The following is a 20983-nucleotide window of genomic DNA, read 5'->3' as shown; positions in this document are numbered from 1 at the left end:
ACTTGGCGCCCCAATAACTGAAGCAAGCGGTGGCTATCAACCACATCTGCATGCGGTTCTACTACAGGGCAGCCTTGCATACTCTGCATGCCAAAGTCTCTGTCTCTCTCTTTTTCACGAATCACTCGCAGCGTCACATTGTTTACTTTTATTTTTATTTTTAGTCTCGGCATTCCCATGTAGCCATCAAATACCTCGTCCCAACCAAAAACTCCAGTCATCTCTTCTGTCTCTCTCTCGCTCTATTGAGCTGCGCCAACCACCGTTACCTGCTCCTCTTCACCCACCAACCTGTACCAGTTCTCAACTCTTGCCTGCCCATGGTGATCGCTGAATTCTCTCTCTCTCTCTCTCTCTCTCTCTCTCTCTCTTCAGCTGTCGCCCCACACTCCAACCCTACCTAACTCCAGCCACCATGCACACACCCACTCACACACACAAGCGGAAGTTGGCTTGCAGTCTGACTCGCTTTTTTTTTCTCTCTTACAACTGCACACACATACCCCCTCTCCGTTGCCTGCCATGCAGCCGTCCTCAGCAACTAGATGCCATACCCAATGGCGGAATTCTCATGCAAACCAAGAGCTGCCAACTTTATGTTTTTTCTAAACGTAGATCACTCCTTTTTTTTTCGCTTCAGTTAGCGCCAGCCACCCCCACTGTTGGAGCTATATATGGCTCACTCTACTCAACTTGGTCTCACCTATATATTTGTATCTTGTCCTCAATATGAATCAGTCTTTGGGAGCGTATATGGTGTGTCTCTTGTCTCGTCTCTCTCTCTTTCTCTCTACATCTCAACATGGTATCAGAGCAGTAATGATCATGCGCCGATTCAATTCATGGTGACAAAACAGTATGTGTATTCGATTTGCATGTAAGATTCAAAAATTGCTACAAATTTTATTTTTGAGCATTGATTCTTGTTAATTGTGGTTGTTTTGTGTTAAGAAGAATATGATTAGTGTTTTGTGTGACGTTTATTGCTAATCAATCTAATCGTTGATTACGTTTTCTTGTTCATGACACCCTGAACTTCATCTCAATTTTTCTCGCTGTTCTGCTCAAAATTTGGAGAAACGGAAAAAGCGCAATGGCACTTTTCATCCAAAACTTGTTCGTCTCCTCGAGCTCTTCGATTTGAGTTCTAGGTTTGCGTCAATCGGAGTTCGCAGCAGAAAGTTATGCTGTTTTTACTGCAATTGAGCTTGACGCAGCTTTCTTCGTCCTACTTCTTCGTGAAGCGTCCGCGATCGTTTTTCTTATTTTGGCGTTAACTTTTTCGAGAAGATTTAGCTTTTTGCTATTCATATTGTGTCCGTCAATCTTGCATCTCACGCCACTCTATTTTGAGGACTCTTTTATTATTAACGTCTCCTTTACCCTGCCGTTTTTGGGTGACGTCTCTTACATTTTTGGAAGTTCCTTGAGCATCCTTCTTACGTTTATCGTTGACAGAACGCAGTCCTCATATCTCTCTCATTCTCAATTGCGGCCTTCACCATATATGGTGTGCAAATTTTGCGATCTTATCTTAACGTCTTCTCGCAACAAGATATGGCTATGAATATTCTCGTCAACGGCTTTCCTTCTGGCCAGCGTTCTCTTCTCTTTCCAAGCCAAGGTTCCAAGGATTTCCAGGCTAGAAAGAAAAGATGTTAATTCTTGAAGGCGATGAACTCTCTAATGTTGCTCTTGGAAATCGTGTTTGTCCGCCTCAGCCTGTTGATACGGATAATGATAACGTGCTTATCATTGAAGGACCTATATTTGAAGATTGGAATGTTGCCTATACGGATTGGCAACGATGTGATAAAGCAGCTTGTCGGTATATTCTTTCTGCTCTTACTGATTCCCTTTTGCTTGATATGTATGAATTGCCTACTTCCCACGATGTATGGAAGTACCTTATTGCAAACTTTCAGAAGAAATCTGTTACAGAAATACTTTATTTGAGAGAGTTGATTAACAAGTTACAATATGAAGTTGGTACTGCCATGACGGGACATATTGAATCTTCAAATATATTATTAATCAACTTGCTGCTGCCGGGGATCCTGCTCCACAAAAGCAACTGATTACACTTCTCCTTGATACGGTGAAGGACTCTTCTTATGATAACATTGTTACTATTCTCTCTAATAAAGATGGTCTTGATTTGGATCAACCTTGCATGTCTTTAATTGAATACTCTCAGCGTCAAGAACGTCGTAATGCCAGTCACGATACCGCTATGATTTCACAAGAGGAGACTGAGTCACAACAGATGGAACGTGCTTTTTATGCTCGAAGGCGTCCATTTCAACGAGGAAACCGCAGAGGTGGCCGTCGCGGTAATATTTTCTCTCGTCTCAAATTTCCTAAGCAATGTTCTTACTGCAACAGAAATGGCCATACTAAAGATGATTGTTGGGCACGTCAATATGATGAAGAAAATATTACCATGGAACAACCATGTTTATCTAGAAACTCTTCTTCTTCTTCTTGTGAATATTGTGGACGATCTGATCATCCCACTCATATGTGCTATAAGCGTGGATTCGACACAAATCATAATAGAGCATATGCTACTGAACATCGAAACAACATTGTACCAAAAACAAGCTGCGTCCTATGTTCAGTTGCTCTAGACAGAATACTTCATGTACGCGATGGATCACTTTTTATTGTCGATTCTGGTGCTACAAGAAATATGACATATCAGTCTAAGTGGTTCCATAACTATCATTCACTACCAGTTCAACGTGTTGTTTATCTTGCTGATGGTACCACTTGTCAAGTAAAGGATATTGAAGACTTATATCGTGGTACCTTATCTTCTTCCACTCGAATTTTGCGAGGAGTATTACATGTACGAGATCTTCAACGTAATCTTCTTTGAGTTGCTAGACTTGTTGATCTTGGTCTGTTTGTTGGATTTAATCATGCCAAATGCCGAATTGAGAAAGATGGACATACTATAGCCACTGCTCCTAGAAACGGTAATTTGTTTGAACTCTCTCTCAATGATGCTATAGCAAATGTTGTCACTGCTCCAGGTGATCATGATTGCAAAGTATGGCATCACCGTTTTGTTCATGCTGTTTTCTCAAAACTCCTTGATCTTCAACGTCGTGATCTTGTTCATGGCATGGATCTTAAAGCCCATCCCCATATGGGAATTTATGAATTTTGTGCTCTTGGGAAACACAATCGTAAACCCTTTCCTCTTTCAAATACATCTCATTCTCATGACATATTGGATCTTGTTCATACTGATATATGTGGACCTCTACCTTCTTCAAGATCACAATATCGCTACTTCATTACTTTCATTGATGATTTCTCAAGGTATACGACTGTATTTCTACTTAGACAAAAATATGAAGCCTTATCTGTTTTCAAACAATTCCACAAGGCTACGGAACTTCAAACTGGTCGTCGACTTAAGAAGCTTCGTAGTGACAATGGAGGCGAATATGTTTCTCTAGAGTTTGTGAGTTACTGTGCTGACAGTGGAATTCATCATGAACACACTATTCCATATTCGCCTCAGCAAAATGGCGTTGCTGAACGAAAGAATTGCACTATTCTCAATGTTGTAAGATGTATGCTAATTCATTCTGGCTTATCTCGTGTTTTCTGGGCTGAAGCTACTTTGACAACAGTATTTATTCATAATCATCTTCCTACTACTGCACCGTCTGGTAAGATACCCATCACAGCATGGACAGGTGACATTCCTTCTGTATCTCATTTTCGAACCTTTGGATGTATTGCTTATATATTCATATTCCCAAAGAAACACGAACACAACTTGATGCTGTTAGTCTTAAAGTTATTTTTATTGGATATTCTGACACTTCCAAAGGCTACAAATTCTATGACCCTTCCTCTAAGAACAACTTATGGGAGGCTCATGGTCCATGGATGATTCTGATGATACTAAATCATTGCTTCAGGCTTTTTCATTTCTTTCAGATGATGAAAATCTTCCTATAGAGAAACTTTCCTCTTCATAACCATCCATTCCAAATGTTGCCAATGATGATATTGATATTTTTGTTGATCTGCCTATTGATTTTGAACATGGCTCATGTTATAGAAATGATATTTTATGATTCATTGCAGTTGACAGGTGGAAAAGACTAGACCGAGCTAGGCTTATGAGAATGAAAATATATATTGTACATTTTATTATTCAAGTGCTCTTTATGAGCTTTGGTCATTTATGACCGGCCGGCCAGTTTGTACTCACATTGACCATTGAAGAAATCTATAAATGAAATACGTGCAAGAGGGAAATGGTCACTCTTGCATGGGGGGAGATTGCACCCAGTGTCTGTGTATTCTTCTCTCATCTCCCCTCTTGTCTCTCTCCGCGCCAACTAAGCACTCCATTCTAGGAGGTGCGTCTGCACGCGCCCTATTGCTCTCTCTTGCACTCTGTCTCCCTCTGTTCGTGTATCTTGCGATTATGCGTCTATGTGGTTGCCAGGTATGTCGATTAGTCAGTTTATGTCTTGCTATGTGCTATTTTCGAGTATTTTGCAGGGCAGCCAGGCTTCCGTCTGTAACAGTGGTATCAGAGCTTAGGCTACGCTCCAAGACTAATGATTATGATCGATAAGCAGCAGCTAAGTATTTTCTTTTCTTGTGTTTGTAGATTCCATGAATTGCTTCACTTTGTACTAATTAATGTTGATTGTAATGATATAATTAGTGAAGTTTTGAAATTAAAATAGAGTCCTTTCTTTATTGCCATAATACAATGATTGTTAGTGTAATTATATTAATTGAACGTAATAATGAATGGATTAAAGTATATCGGAATACTCAATTATGAAAAAAAAAGGAGGAATATTAGATAGCCTTGGATAGGACATTACGAAGAGGAGAATCTCGGTCAAGAGATCTAAATACCATTCATATCATAGGATGGCAAGAAGGAAGAAGAGAGAGAGTTATAAGCACAACCGTTGGGGGCTAAGCAAAACGAGGAAGATACAATTTATTTTCTTTTCTTGAACCATTTCCGACCATTGCAATGCACAAGACACACCCCACAAAACTTCAAAGGTCCCATGCACCTTGAGATTAATTGTTCACAATTAAAATCTTGCACCAGCATGGTCACTACACCCTTAGAAGCGATGAATTGAGCTAGTCACGAGTGTAGTAGGTCTCTGCCCGTCAACGACTTCACACACTACGGCAGTGCCATAGACACCCTATGTCGCCACACATCTCAGTGAGCACTAGCAGCCTAAGGCTCACATGCATGGTCGCTAAAAACCACCTGCACACAGGACTGAAGAGTTGCATTTAAAAATAATAATTATTATTATTAATATTTTCTCAAACACTGTCTCCACAACGCGGCCTTGATGGCGCCTTGCATTCTCACCCCCTTGTCCCTCAACGACTCCTTCCTCCATTGCCCTCGAGCAACCAGCGTGTACCCCCTTAAGTCGTAATCACTTGGCGCCCAATAACTGAAGCAAGCGGTGGCTATCAACCACATCTGCATGCGGTTCTACTACAGGGCAGCCTTGCATACTCTGCATGCCAAAGTCTCTGTCTCTCTCTTTTTCACGAATCACTCGCAGCGTCACATTGTTTACTTTTATTTTTATTTTTAGTCTCGGCATTCCCATGTAGCCATCAAATACCTCGTCCCAACCAAAAACTCCAGTCATCTCTTCTGTCTCTCTCTCGCTCTATTGAGCTGCGCCAACCACCGTTACCTGCTCCTCTTCACCACCAACCTGTACCAGTTCTCAACTCTTGCCTGCCCATGGTGATCGCTGAATTCTCTCTCTCTCTCTCTCTCTCTCTCTCTCTCTCTCTCTTCAGCTGTCGCCCCACACTCCAACCCTACCTAACTCCAGCCACCATGCACACACCACTCACACACACAAGCGGAAGTTGGCTTGCAGTCTGACTCGCTTTTTTTTTCTCTCTTACAACTGCACACACATACCCCTCTCCGTTGCCTGCCATGCAGCCGTCCTCAGCAACTAGATGCCATACCAATGGCGGAATTCTCATGCAAACCAAGAGCTGCCAACTTTATGTTTTTCTAAACGTAGATCACTCCTTTTTTTTTCGCTTCAGTTAGCGCCAGCCACCCCCACTGTTGGAGCTATATATGGCTCACTCTACTCAACTTGGTCTCACCTATATATTTGTATCTTGTCCTCAATATGAATCAGTCTTTGGGAGCGTATATGGTGTGTCTCTTGTCTCGTCTCTCTCTCTTTCTCTCTACATCTCAACATGGTATCAGAGCAGTAATGATCATGCGCCGATTCAATTCATGGTGACAAAACAGTATGTGTATTCGATTTGCATGTAAGATTCAAAAATTGCTACAAATTTTATTTTTGAGCATTGATTCTTGTTAATTGTGGTTGTTTTGTGTTAAGAAGAATATGATTAGTGTTTTGTGTGACGTTTATTGCTAATCAATCTAATCGTTGATTACGTTTTCTTGTTCATGACACCCTGAACTTCATCTCAATTTTTCTCGCTGTTCTGCTCAAAATTTGGAGAAACGGAAAAAAGCGCAATGGCACTTTTCATCCAAAACTTGTTCGTCTCCTCGAGCTCTTCGATTTGAGTTCTAGGTTTGCGTCAATCGGAGTTCGCAGCAGAAAGTTATGCTGTTTTTACTGCAATTGAGCTTGACGCAGCTTTCTTCGTCCTACTTCTTCGTGAAGCGTCCGCGATCGTTTTTCTTATTTTGGCGTTAACTTTTTCGAGAAGATTTAGCTTTTGCTATTCATATTGTGTCCGTCAATCTTGCATCTCACGCCACTCTATTTTGAGGACTCTTTTATTATTAACGTCTCCTTTACCCTGCCGTTTTTGGGTGACGTCTCTTACATTTTTGGAAGTTCCTTGAGCATCCTTCTTACGTTTATCGTTGACAGAACGCAGTCCTCATATCTCTCTCATTCTCAATTGCGGCCTTCACCATATATGGTGTGCAAATTTTGCGATCTTATCTTATACGTCTTCTCGCAACAAGATATGGCTATGAATATTCTCGTCAACGGCTTTCCTTCTGGCCAGCGTTCTGTTCCTCCTTTCCAAGGTCAAGGTTTTCCAGGCTGGAAAGCAAAGATGTTGTTAATTCTTGAAGGCGATGAACTCTCTGATGTTGTTCTTGGAAATCGTGTTTGTCCGCCTCAGCCTGTTGATACGGATAATGATAACGTGCTTATCACTGAAGGACCTATATTTGAAGATTGGAATGTTGCCTATACGGATTGGCAACGACGTGATAAAGCAGCTCGTCGGTATATTCTTTCTTCTCTTACTGATTCCCTTTTGCTTGATATGTACGAACTGCCTACTTCCCACGACGTATGGAAGTACCTTATTGCAAACTTTCAGAAGAAATCTGTCACAGAAATACTTTATTTGAGAGGGTTGCTTAACAAGTTACAATATGAAGTTGGTACTGCCATGACGGGACATATTGAATCTTTCAAATCTATTATTAATCAACTTGCTGCTGCGGTGATCCTGTTCCACAAAAGCAACTGATTACACTTCTCCTTGATACGGTGAAGGACTCTTCTTATGATAACATTGTTACTATTCTCTCTAATAAAGATGGTCTTGATTTCGACCAAGCCTGCATGTCTTTAATTGAATACTCTCAACGTCAAGAACGTCGTAATGCTAGTCATGAAACAGCTATGATTTCACACGAGGAGACTGAGTCACAACAGATGGAACGGGCTTTTTATGCTCGAAGGCGTCCATTTCAACGAGGAAATCGCAGAGGTGGCCGTCGCGGTAATATTTTCTCTCGTCTCAAATTTCCTAATAAGCAATGTTCTTACTGCAATAGAAATGGCCATACTGAAGATGATTGTTGGGCACGTCAATATGATGAAGAACACAATATTACCACAAAACAACCACGTTTATCTAGAGACTCTTCTTCTTCTTCTTGTGAATATTGTGGACGATCTGATCATCCCACTCATATGTGCTATAAGCGTGGATTCGACACAGATCGGAATAGAGCATATGCTACTGAACATCGAAACAACATTGTACCAGAAACAAGCTGCGTCCTATGTTCAGTTGCTCCAGACAGAATACTTCATGTACGCGATGGATCACTTTTTATTGTCGATTCTGGTGCTACAGGAAATATGACATATCAGTCTAAGTGGCTTCATAACTATCATCCACTGCCAGTTCAACGTGTTGTTTATCTTGCAGATGATACTACTTGTCAAGTAAAGGGTATTGGAGACTTATATCTTGGTACCTTATCTTCTTCCACTCGAATTTTGCGAGGAGTATTACATGTACCAGATCTTCAACGTAATCTTCTTTGAGTTGCTAGACTTGTTGATCTTGGTCTGTTTGTTGGATTTGATCATACCAAATGCCGAATTGAGAAAGATGGACAGACTATAGCCACTGCTCCTCGAAATGGTAATTTGTTTGAACTCTCTCTCAACGATGCTGTAGCAAATGTTGTCACTGCTCCAGGTGATCATGATTGCAAGTATGGCATCCCGTTTTGTTCATGCTGATTTCTCAAAACTCCTTGATCTTCAACGTCGTGATCTTGTTCATGGCATGGATCTTAAAGCCCATCCCCATATGGGAATTTATGAATTTTGTGCTCTTGGGAAACACAATCGTAAACCATTTCCTCTTTCAAATACAAATCATTCTCATGACATATTGGATCTTGTTCATACTGATATATGTGACCTCTACCTTCTTCAAGATCACAATATCACTACTTGATTAATTTCATTGATGATTTCTCAAGGTATACGACTGTATTTCTTACTTAGCAAAAATCTGAAGCCTTATCTATTTTCAAAAAATCCACAAGGATACGGAACTTCAACTGGTCTTCAACTTAAGAGTTCGTAGTGACAATGGAGGCCATTGTCACTACGAAGCTTCTTAAGTTGACGACAGTTTGAAGTTCCGTATCCTTGTGGAATTGTTTTGAAAATAGATAAGGCTTCAGATTTTTGTCTAAGTAGAAATACAGTCGTATTCCTTGAGAAATCATTCAATGAAGTATAAGTAGTGATATTGTGATCTTGAAGAAGGTAGAGGTCCACATATATCAGTATGAACAAGATCCAATATGTCATGAGAATGAGTTGTATTTGAAAGAGGAAATGGTTTACGATTGTGTTTCCAAGAGCACAAAATTCATAAATTCCCATATGGGGATGGGCTTTAAGATCCATGCCATGAACAAGATCACGACGTTGAAGATCAAGGAGTTTTGAGAAATCAGCATGAACAAAACGGTGATGCCATACTTTGCAATCATGATCACCTGGAGCAGTGACAACATTTGCTACAGAATCGTTGAGAGAGAGTTCAAACAAAATTACCATTTCGAGGAGCGTGGCTATAGTCTGTCCATCTTTCTCAATTCGGCATTTGGTATGATCAAATCAACAAACAGACCAAGATCAACAAGTCTAGCAACTCAAAGAAGATTACGTTGAAGATCTGGTACATGTAATACTCTCGCAAAATTCGAGTGGAAGAAGATAAGGTACCAAGATATAAGTCTCCATACCCTTTACTTGACAAGTAGTATCATCTGCAAGATAAACAACACGTTGAACTGGCAGTGGATGATAGTTATGAAGCCACTTAGACTGATATGTCATATTTCCTGTAGCACCAGAATCGACAATAAAAAGTGATCCATCGCGTACATGAAGTATTCTGTCTGGAGCAACTGAACATAGGACGCAGCTTGTTTCTGGTACAATGTTGTTTCGATGTTCAGTAGCATATGCTCTATTCCGATCTGTGTCGAATCCACGCTTATAGCACATATGAGTGGGATGATCAGATCGTCCACAATATTCACAAGAAGAAGAAGAAGAGTCTCTAGATAAACGTGGTTGTTTTGTGGTAATATTGTGTTCTTCATCATATTGACGTGCCCAAAATCATCTTCAGTATGGCCATTTCTATTGCAGTAAGAACATTGCTTATTAGGAAATTGAGACGAGAGAAAATATTACGCGACGGCCACCTCTGCGATTTCCTCGTTGAAATGGACGCCTTCGAGCATAAAAAGCCCGTTCCATCTGTTGTGACTCAGTCTCTCGTGTGAAATCATAGCTGTTTCATGACTAGCATTACGACGTTCTTGACGTTGAGAGTATTCAATTAAAGACATGCAGGCTTGGTCGAAATCAAGACCATCTTTATTAGAGAGAATAGTAACAATGTTATCATAAGAAGAGTCCTTCACCGTATCAAGGAGAAGTGTAATCAGTTGCTTTTGTGGAACAGGATCACGGCAGCAGCAAGTTGATTAATAATAGATTTGAAAGATTCAATATGTCCCGTCATGGCAGTACCAACTTCATATTGTAACTTGTTAAGCAACTCTCAAATAAAGTATTTCTGTGACAGATTTCTTCTGAAAGTTTGCAATAAGGTACTTCCATACGTCGTGGGAAGTAGGCAGTTCGTACATATCAAGCAAAAGGGAATCAGTAAGAGAAGAAAGAATATACCGACGAGCTGCTTTTTCACGTCGTTGCCAATCCGTATAGGCAACATTCCAATCTTCAAATATAGGTCCTTCAGTGATAAGCACGTTATCATTATCCGTATCAACAGGCTGAGGCGGACAAACACGATTTCAAGAACAACATCAGAGAGTTCATCGCCTTCAAGAATTAACAACATCTTTGCTTTCCAGCCTGGAAAACCTTGACCTTGGAAAGGAGGAACAGAACGCTGGCCAGAAGGAAAGCCGTTGACGAGAATATTCATAGCCATATCTTGTTGCGAGAAGACGTATAAGATAAGATCGCAAAATTTGCACACCATATATGGTGAAGGCCGCAATTGAGAATGAGAGAGATATGAGGACTGCGTTCTGTCAACGATAAACGTAAGAAGGATGCTCAAGGAACTTCCAAAAAATGTAAGAGACGTCACCAAAAACGGCAGGGTAAAGGAGACGTTAATAATAAAGAGTCCTCAAAATAGAGTGGCGTGAGATGCAAGATTGACGGACACAATATGAATAGCAAAAAGCTAAATCTTCTCGAAAAAGTTAACCAAAATAAGAAAACGATCGCGGACGCTTCACGAAGAAGTAGGACGAAGAAAAGCTGCGTCAAGCTCAATTGCAGTAAAAACAGCATAACTTTTGCTGCGAACTCCGATTGACGCAAACCTAGAACTCAAATCGAAGAGCTCGAGGAGACGAACAAGTTTTGGATGAAAAGTGCCATTGCGCTTTTTCCGTTTCTCCAAATTTTGAGCAGAACAGCGAGAAAAATTGAGATGAAGTTCAGGGTGTCATGAACAAGAAAACGTAATCAACGATTAGATTGATTAGCAATAAACGTCACACAAAACACTAATCATATTCTTCTTACACAAAACAACCACAATTAACAAGAATCAATGCTCAAAAATAAAATTTGTAGCAATTTTTGAATCTTACATGCAAATCGAATACACATACTGTTTTGTCACCATGAATTGAATCGGCGCATGATCATTACTGCTCTGATACCATGTTGAGATGTAGAGAGAAAGAGAGAGAGACGAGACAAGAGACACACCATATACGCTCCCAAAGATGATTCATATTGAGGACAAGATACAAATATATAGGTGAGACCAAGTTGAGTAGAGTGAGCATATATAGCTCCAACAGTGGGGGTGGATGGCGCTAACTGAAGCGAAAAAAAAAGGAGTGATCTACGTTTAGAAAAAACATAAAGTTGGCAGCTCTTGGTTTGCATGAGAATTCGCCATTGGGTATGGCATCTAGTTGCTGAGGACGGCTGCATGGCAGGCAACGGAGAGGGGGTATGTGTGTGCAGTTGTAAGAGAGAAAAAAAAAGCGAGTCAGACTGCAAGCCAACTTCCGCTTGTGTGTGTGAGTGGGTGTGTGCATGGTGGCTGGAGTTAGGTAGGGTTGGAGTGTGGGGCGACAGCTGAAGAGAGAGAGAGAGAGAGAGAGAGAGAGAGTGAGAGAGAGAGAATTCAGCGATCACCATGGGCAGGCAAGAGTTGAGAACTGGTACAGGTTGGTGGGTGAAGAGGAGCAGGTAACGGTGGTTGGCGCAGCTCAATAGAGCGAGAGAGAGACAGAAGAGATGACTGGAGTTTTTGGTTGGGACGAGGTATTTGATGGCTACATGGAATGCCGAGACTAAAAATAAAAATAAAAAGTAAACAATGTGACGCTGCGAGTGATTCGTGAAAAAGAGAGAGACAGAGACTTTGGCATGCAGAGTATGCAAGGCTGCCCTGTAGTAGAACCGCATGCAGATGTGGTTGATAGCCACCGCTTGCTTCAGTTATTGGGGCGCCAAGTGATTACGACTTAAGGGGGTACACGCTGGTTGCTCGAGGGCAATGGAGGAAGGAGTCGTTGAGGGACAAGGGGGTGAGAATGCAAGGCGCCATCAAGGCGCGTTGTGGAGACAGTGTTTGAGAAAATATTAATAATATAATTATTATTTTTAAATGCAACTCTTCAGTCCTGTGTGCAGGTGGTTTTTAGCGACCATGCATGTGAGCCTTAGGCTGCTAGTGCTCACTGAGATGTGTGGCGACATAGGGTGTCTATGGCACTGCCGTAGTGTGTGAAGTCGTTGACGGGCAGAGACCTACTACACTCGTGACTAGCTCAATTCATCGCTTCTAAGGGTGTAGTGACCATGCTGGTGCAAGATTTTAATTGTGAACAATTAATCTCAAGGTGCATGGGACCTTTGAAGTTTTGTGGGGGTGTGTCTTGTGCATTGCAATGGTCGGAAATGGTTCAAGAAAAAGAAAATAAATTGTATCTTCCTCGTTTTGCTTAGCCCCAACGGTTGTGCTTATAACTCTCTCTCTTCTTCCTTCTTGCCATCCTATGATATGAATGGTATTTAGATCTCTTGACCGAGATTCTCCTCTTCGTAATGTCCTATCCAAGGCTATCTAATATTCCTCCTTTTTTTTTCATAATTGAGTATTCCGATATACTTTAATCCATTCATTATTACGTTCAATTAATATAATTACACTAACAATCATTGTATTATGGCAATAAAGAAAGGACTCTATTTTAATTTCAAAACTTCACTAATTATATCATTACAATCAACATTAATTAGTACAAAGTGAAGCAATTCATGGAATCTACAAACACAAGAAAGAAAAATACTTAGCTGCTGCTTATCGATCATAATCATTAGTCTTGGAGCGTAGCCTAAGCTCTGATACCACTGTTACAGACGGAAGCCTGGCTGCCCTGCAAAATACTCGAAAATAGCACATAGCAAGACATAAACTGACTAATCGACATACCTGGCAACCACATAGACGCATAATCGCAAGATACACGAACAGAGGGAGACAGAGTGCAAGAGAGAGCAATAGGGCGCGTGCAGACGCACCTCCTAGAATGGAGTGCTTAGTTGGCGCGGAGAGAGACAAGAGGGGAGATGAGAGAAGAATACACAGACACTGGGTGCAATCTCCCCCCATGCAAGAGTGACCATTTCCTCTTGCACGTATTTCATTTATAGATTTCTTCAATGGTCAATGTGAGTACAAACTGGCCGGCCGGTCATAAATGACCAAAGCTCATAAAGAGCACTTGAATAATAAAATGTACAATATATATTTTCATTCTCATAAGCCTAGCTCGGTCTAGTCTTTTCCACCTGTCAACTGCAATGAATCATAAAATATCATTTCTATAACATGAGCCATGTTCAAAATCAATAGGCAGATCAACAAAAAATATCAATATCATCATTGGCAACATTTGGAATGGATGGTTATGAAGAGGAAAGTTTCTCTATAGGAAGATTTTCATCATCTGAAAGAAATGAAAAAGCCTGAAGCAATGATTTAGTATCATCAGAATCATCCATGGACCATGAGCCTCCCATAAGTTGTTCTTAGAGGAAGGGTCATAGAATTTGTAGCCTTTGGAAGTGTCAGAATATCCAATAAAATAACTTTAAGACTAACAGCATCAAGTTGTGTTCGTGTTTCTTTGGGAATATGAATATATAAGCAATACATCCAAAGGTTCGAAAATGAGATACAGAAGGAATGTCACTGTCCATGCTGTGATGGGTATCTTACCAGACGGTGCAGTAGTAGGAAGATGATTATGAATAAATACTGTTGTCAAAGTAGCTTCAGCCCAGAAAACACGAGATAAGCCAGAATGAATTAGCATACATCTTACAACATTGAGAATAGTGCAATTCTTTCGTTCAGCAACGCCATTTTGCTGAGGCGAATATGGAATAGTGTGTTCATGATGAATTCCACTGTCAGCACAGTAACTCACAAACTCTAGAGAAACATATTCGCCTCCATTGTCACTACGAAGCTTCTTAAGTCGACGACCAGTTTGAAGTTCCGTAGCCTTGTGGAATTGTTTGAAAACAGATAAGGCTTCATATTTTTGTCTAAGTAGAAATACAGTCGTATACCTTGAGAAATCATCAATGAAAGTAATGAAGTAGCGATATTGTGATCTTGAAGAAGGTAGAGGTCCACATATATCAGTATGAACAAGATCCAATATGTCATGAGAATGAGATGTATTTGAAAGAGGAAAGGGTTTACGATTGTGTTTCCCAAGAGCACAAAATTCATAAATTCCCATATGGGGATGGGCTTTAAGATCCATGCCATGAACAAGATCACGACGTTGAAGATCAAGGAGTTTTGAGAAAACAGCATGAACAAAACGGTGATGCCATACTTTGCAATCATGATCACCTGGAGCAGTGACAACATTTGCTATAGCATCATTGAGAGAGAGTTCAAACAAATTACCGTTTCTAGGAGCAGTGGCTATAGTATGTCCATCTTTCTCAATTCGGCATTTGGCATGATTAAATCCAACAAACAGACCAAGATCAACAAGTCTAGCAACTCAAAGAAGATTACGTTGAAGATCTCGTACATGTAATACTCCTCGCAAAATTCGAGTGGAAGAAGATAAGGTACCACGATATAAGTCTTCAATATCCTTTACTTGACAAGTGGTACCATCAGCAAGATAAACAACACGTTGAACTGGTAGTGAATGATAGTTATGGAACCACTTAGACTGATATGTCATATTTCTTGTAGCACCAGAATCGACAATAAAAAGTGATCCATCGCGTACATGAAGTATTCTGTCTAGAGCAACTGAACATAGGACGCAGCTTGTTTTTGGTACAATGTTGTTTCGATGTTCAGTAGCATATGCTCTATTATGATTTGTGTCGAATCCACGCTTATAGCACATATGAGTGGGATGATCAGATCGTCCACAATATTCACAAGAAGAAGAAGAAGAGTTTCTAGATAAACATGGTTGTTCCATGGTAATATTTTCTTCATCATATTGACGTGCCCAACAATCATCTTTAGTATGGCCATTTCTGTTGCAGTAAGAACATTGCTTAGGAAATTTGAGACGAGAGAAAATATTACCGCGACGGCCACCTCTGCGGTTTCCTCGTTGAAATGGACGCCTTCGAGCATAAAAAGCACGTTCCATCTGTTGTGACTCAGTCTCCTCTTGTGAAATCATAGCGGTATCGTGACTGGCATTACGACGTTCTTGACGCTGAGAGTATTCAATTAAAGACATGCAAGGTTGATCCAAATCAAGACCATCTTTATTAGAGAGAATAGTAACAATGTTATCATAAGAAGAGTCCTTCACCGTATCAAGGAGAAGTGTAATCAGTTGCTTTTGTGGAGCAGGATCCCCGGCAGCAGCAGCAAGTTGATTAATAATATATTTGAAGATTCAATATGTCCCGTCATGGCAGTACCAACTTCATATTGTAACTTGTTAATCAACTCTCTCAAATAAAGTATTTCTGTAACAGATTTCTTCTGAAAGTTTGCAATAAGGTACTTCCATACATCGTGGGAAGTAGGCAATTCATACATATCAAGCAAAAGGGAATCAGTAAGAGCAGAAAGAATATACCGACAAGCTGCTTTATCACATCGTTGCCAATCCGTATAGGCAACATTCCAATCTTCAAATATAGGTCCTTCAATGATAAGCACGTTATCATTATCCGTATCAACAGGCTGAGGCGGACAAACACGATTTCCAAGAGCAACATTAGAGAGTTCATCGCCTTCAAGAATTAACATCTTTTCTTTCTAGCCTGGAAATCCTTGGCCTTGGAAAGGAGGAAGAGAACGCTGGCCAGAAGGAAAGCCGTTGACGAGAATATTCATAGCCATATCTTGTTGCGAGAAGACGTTAAGATAAGATCGCAAAATTTGCACACCATATATGGTGAAGGCCGCAATTGAGAATGAGAGAGATATGAGGACTGCGTTCTGTCAACGATAAACGTAAGAAGGATGCTCAAGGAACTTCCAAAAATGTAAGAGACGTCACCCAAAAACGGCAGGGTAAAGGAGACGTTAATAATAAAAGAGTCCTCAAAATAGAGTGGCGTGAGATGCAAGATTGACGGACACAATATGAATAGCAAAAAGCTAAATCTTCTCGAAAAAGTTAACGCCAAAATAAGAAAAACGATCGCGGACGCTTCACGAAGAAGTAGGACGAAGAAAGCTGCGTCAAGCTCAATTGCAGTAAAAACAGCATAACTTTCTGCTGCGAACTCCGATTGACGCAAACCTAGAACTCAAATCGAAGAGCTCGAGGAGACGAACAAGTTTTGGATGAAAAGTGCCATTGCGCTTTTTCCGTTTCTCCAAATTTTGAGCAGAACAGCGAGAAAAATTGAGATGAAGTTCAGGGTGTCATGAACAAGAAAACGTAATCAACGATTAGATTGATTAGCAATAAACGTCACACAAACACTAATCATATTCTTCTTAACACAAAACAACCACAATTAACAAGAATCAATGCTCAAAAATAAATTTGTAGCAATTTTGAATCTTACATGCAAATCGAATACACATACTGTTTTGTCACCATGAATTGAATCGGCGCATGATCATTACTGCTCTGATACCATGTTGAGATGTAGAGAGAAAGAGAGAGAGACGAGACAAGAGACACACCATATACGCTCCCAAAGACTGATTCATATTGAGGACAAGATACAAATATATAGGTGAGACCAAGTTGAGTAGAGTGAGCCATATATAGCTCCAACAGTGGGGGTGGCTGGCGCTAACTGAAGCGAAAAAAAAAGGAGTGATCTACGTTTAGAAAAAACATAAAGTTGGCAGCTCTTGGTTTGCATGAGAATTCCGCCATTGGGTATGGCATCTAGTTGCTGAGGACGGCTGCATGGCAGGCAACGGAGAGGGGGTATGTGTGTGCAGTTGTAAGAGAGAAAAAAAAAGCGAGTCAGACTGCAAGCCAACTTCCGCTTGTGTGTGTGAGTGGGTGTGTGCATGGTGGCTGGAGTTAGGTAGGGTTGGAGTGTGGGGCGACAGCTGAAGAGAGAGAGAGAGAGAGAGAGAGAGAGAGAGAGAGAATTCAGCGATCACCATGGGCAGGCAAGAGTTGAGAACTGGTACAGGTTGGTGGGTGAAGAGGAGCAGGTAACGGTGGTTGGCGCAGCTCAATAGAGCGAGAGAGAGACAGAAGAGATGACTGGAGTTTTTGGTTGGGACGAGGTATTTGATGGCTACATGGGAATGCCGAGACTAAAAATAAAAATAAAAGTAAACAATGTGACGCTGCGAGTGATTCGTGAAAAAGAGAGAGACAGAGACTTTGGCATGCAGAGTATGCAAGGCTGCCCTGTAGTAGAACCGCATGCAGATGTGGTTGATAGCCACCGCTTGCTTCAGTTATTGGGGCGCCAAGTGATTACGACTTAAGGGGGTACACGCTGGTTGCTCGAGGGCAATGGAGGAAGGAGTCGTTGAGGGACAAGGGGGTGAGAATGCAAGGCGCCATCAAGGCCGCGTTGTGGAGACAGTGTTTGAGAAAATATTAATAATAATAATTATTATTTTTAAATGCAACTCTTCAGTCCTGTGTGCAGGTGGTTTTTAGCGACCATGCATGTGAGCCTTAGGCTGCTAGTGCTCACTGAGATGTGTGGCGACATAGGGTGTCTATGGCACTGCCGTAGTGTGTGAAGTCGTTGACGGGCAGAGACCTACTACACTCGTGACTAGCTCAATTCATCGCTTCTAAGGGTGTAGTGACCATGCTGGTGCAAGATTTTAATTGTGAACAATTAATCTCAAGGTGCATGGGACCTTTGAAGTTTTGTGGGGGTGTGTCTTGTGCATTGCAATGGTCGGAAATGGTTCAAGAAAAAGAAAATAAATTGTATCTTCCTCGTTTTGCTTAGCCCCAACGGTTGTGCTTATAACTCTCTCTCTTCTTCCTTCTTGCCATCCTATGATATGAATGGTATTTAGATCTCTTGACCGAGATTCTCCTCTTCGTAATGTCCTATCCAAGGCTATCTAATATTCCTCCTTTTTTTTTCATAATTGAGTATTCCGATATACTTTAATCCATTCATTATTACGTTCAATTAATATAATTACACTAAACAATCATTGTATTATGGCAATAAAGAAAGGACTCTATTTTAATTTCAAAACTTCACTAATTATATCATTACAATCAACATTAATTAGTACAAAGTGAAGCAATTCATGGAATCTACAAACACAAGAAAGAAAAATACTTAGCTGCTGCTTATCGATCATAATCATTAGTCTTGGAGCGTAGCCTAAGCTCTGATACCACTGTTACAGACGGAAGCCTGGCTGCCCTGCAAAATACTCGAAAATAGCACATAGCAAGACATAAACTGACTAATCGACATACCTGGCAACCACATAGACGCATAATCGCAAGATACACGAACAGAGGGAGACAGAGTGCAAGAGAGAGCAATAGGGCGCGTGCAGACGCACCTCCTAGAATGGAGTGCTTAGTTGGCGCGGAGAGAGACAAGAGGGGAGATGAGAGAAGAATACACAGACACTGGGTGCAATCTCCCCCCATGCAAGAGTGACCATTTCCCTCTTGCACGTATTTCATTTATAGATTTCTTCAATGGTCAATGTGAGTACAAACTGGCCGGCCGGTCATAAATGACCAAAGCTCATAAAGAGCACTTGAATAATAAAATGTACAATATATATTTTCATTCTCATAAGCCTAGCTCGGTCTAGTCTTTTCCACCTGTCAACTGCAATGAATCATAAAATATCATTTCTATAACATGAGCCATGTTCAAAATCAATAGGCAGATCAACAAAAATATCAATATCATCATTGGCAACATTTGGAATGGATGGTTATGAAGAGGAAAGTTTCTCTATAGGAAGATTTTCATCATCTGAAAGAAATGAAAAAGCCTGAAGCAATGATTTAGTATCATCAGAATCATCCATGGACCATGAGCCTCCCATAAGTTGTTCTTAGAGGAAGGGTCATAGAATTTGTAGCCTTTGGAAGTGTCAGAATATCCAATAAAAATAACTTTAAGACTAACAGCATCAAGTTGTGTTCGTGTTTCTTTGGGAATATGAATATATAAGCAATACATCCAAAGGTTCGAAAATGAGATACAGAAGGAATGTCACCTGTCCATGCTGTGATGGGTATCTTACCAGACGGTGCAGTAGTAGGAAGATGATTATGAATAAATACTGTTGTCAAAGTAGCTTCAGCCAGAGAAAACACGAGATAAGCCAGAATGAATTAGCATACATCTTACAACATTGAGAATAGTGCAATTCTTTCGTTCAGCAACGCCATTTTGCTGAGGCGAATATGGAATAGTGTGTTCATGATGAATTCCACTGTCAGCACAGTAACTCACAAACTCTTGAGAAACATATTCGCCTCCATTGTCACTACGAAGCTTCTTAAGTCGACGACCAGTTTGAAGTTCCGTAGCCTTGTGGAATTGTTTGAAAACAGATAAGGCTTCATATTTTTGTCTAAGTAGAAATACAGTCGTATACCTTGAGAAATCATCAATGAAAGTAATGAAGTAGCGATATTGTGATCTTGAAGAAGGTAGAGGTCCACATATCAGTATGAACAAGATCCAATATGTCATGAGAATGAGATGTATTTGAAAGAGGAAAGGGTTTACGATTGTGTTTCCCAAGAGCACAAAATTCATAAATTCCCATATGGGGATGGGCTTTAAGATCCATGCCATGAACAAGATCACGACGTTGAAGATCAAGGAGTTTTGAGAGAAAACAGCATGAACAAAACGGTGATGCCATACTTTGCAATCATGATCACCTGGAGCAGTGACAACATTTGCTATAGCATCATTGAGAGAGAGTTCAAACAAATTACCGTTTCTAGGAGCAGTGGCTATAGTATGTCCATCTTTCTCAATTCGGCATTTGGCATGATTAAATCCAACAAACAGACCAAGATCAACAAGTCTAGCAACTCAAAGAAGATTACGTTGAAGATCTCGTACATGTAATACTCCTTGCAAAATTCGAGTGGAAGAAGATAAGGTACCACGATATAAGTCTTCAATATCCTTTACTTGACAAGTGGTACCATCAGCAAGATAAACAACACGTTGAACTGGTAGTGAATGATAGTTATGGAACCACTTAGACTGATATGTCATATTTCTTGTAGCACCAGAATCGACAATAAAAAGTGATCCATCGCGTACATGAAGTATTCTGTCTAGAGCAACTGAACATAGGACGCAGCTTGTTTTTGGTACAATGTTGTTTCGATGTTCAGTAGCATATGCTCTATTATGATTTGTGTCGAATCCACGCTTATAGCACATATGAGTGGGATGATCAGATCGTCCACAATATTCACAAGAAGAAGAAGAAGAGTTTCTAGATGAACATGGTTGTTCCATGGTAATATTTTCTTCATCATATTGACGTGCCCAACAATCATCTTTAGTATGGCCATTTCTGTTGCAGTAAGAACATTGCTTAGGAAATTTGAGACGAGAGAAAATATTACCGCGACGGCCACCTCTGCGGTTTCCTCGTTGAAATGGACGCCTTCGAGCATAAA

The sequence above is a fragment of the Adiantum capillus-veneris genome, chromosome 25 (assembly GCF_014529385.1).
Source record: "Adiantum capillus-veneris isolate H3 chromosome 25, ASM1452938v2, whole genome shotgun sequence".
Lineage (NCBI taxonomy): Eukaryota > Viridiplantae > Streptophyta > Polypodiopsida > Polypodiales > Pteridaceae > Adiantum > Adiantum capillus-veneris.
Note: the sequence above shows the minus strand (reverse complement) of the source record.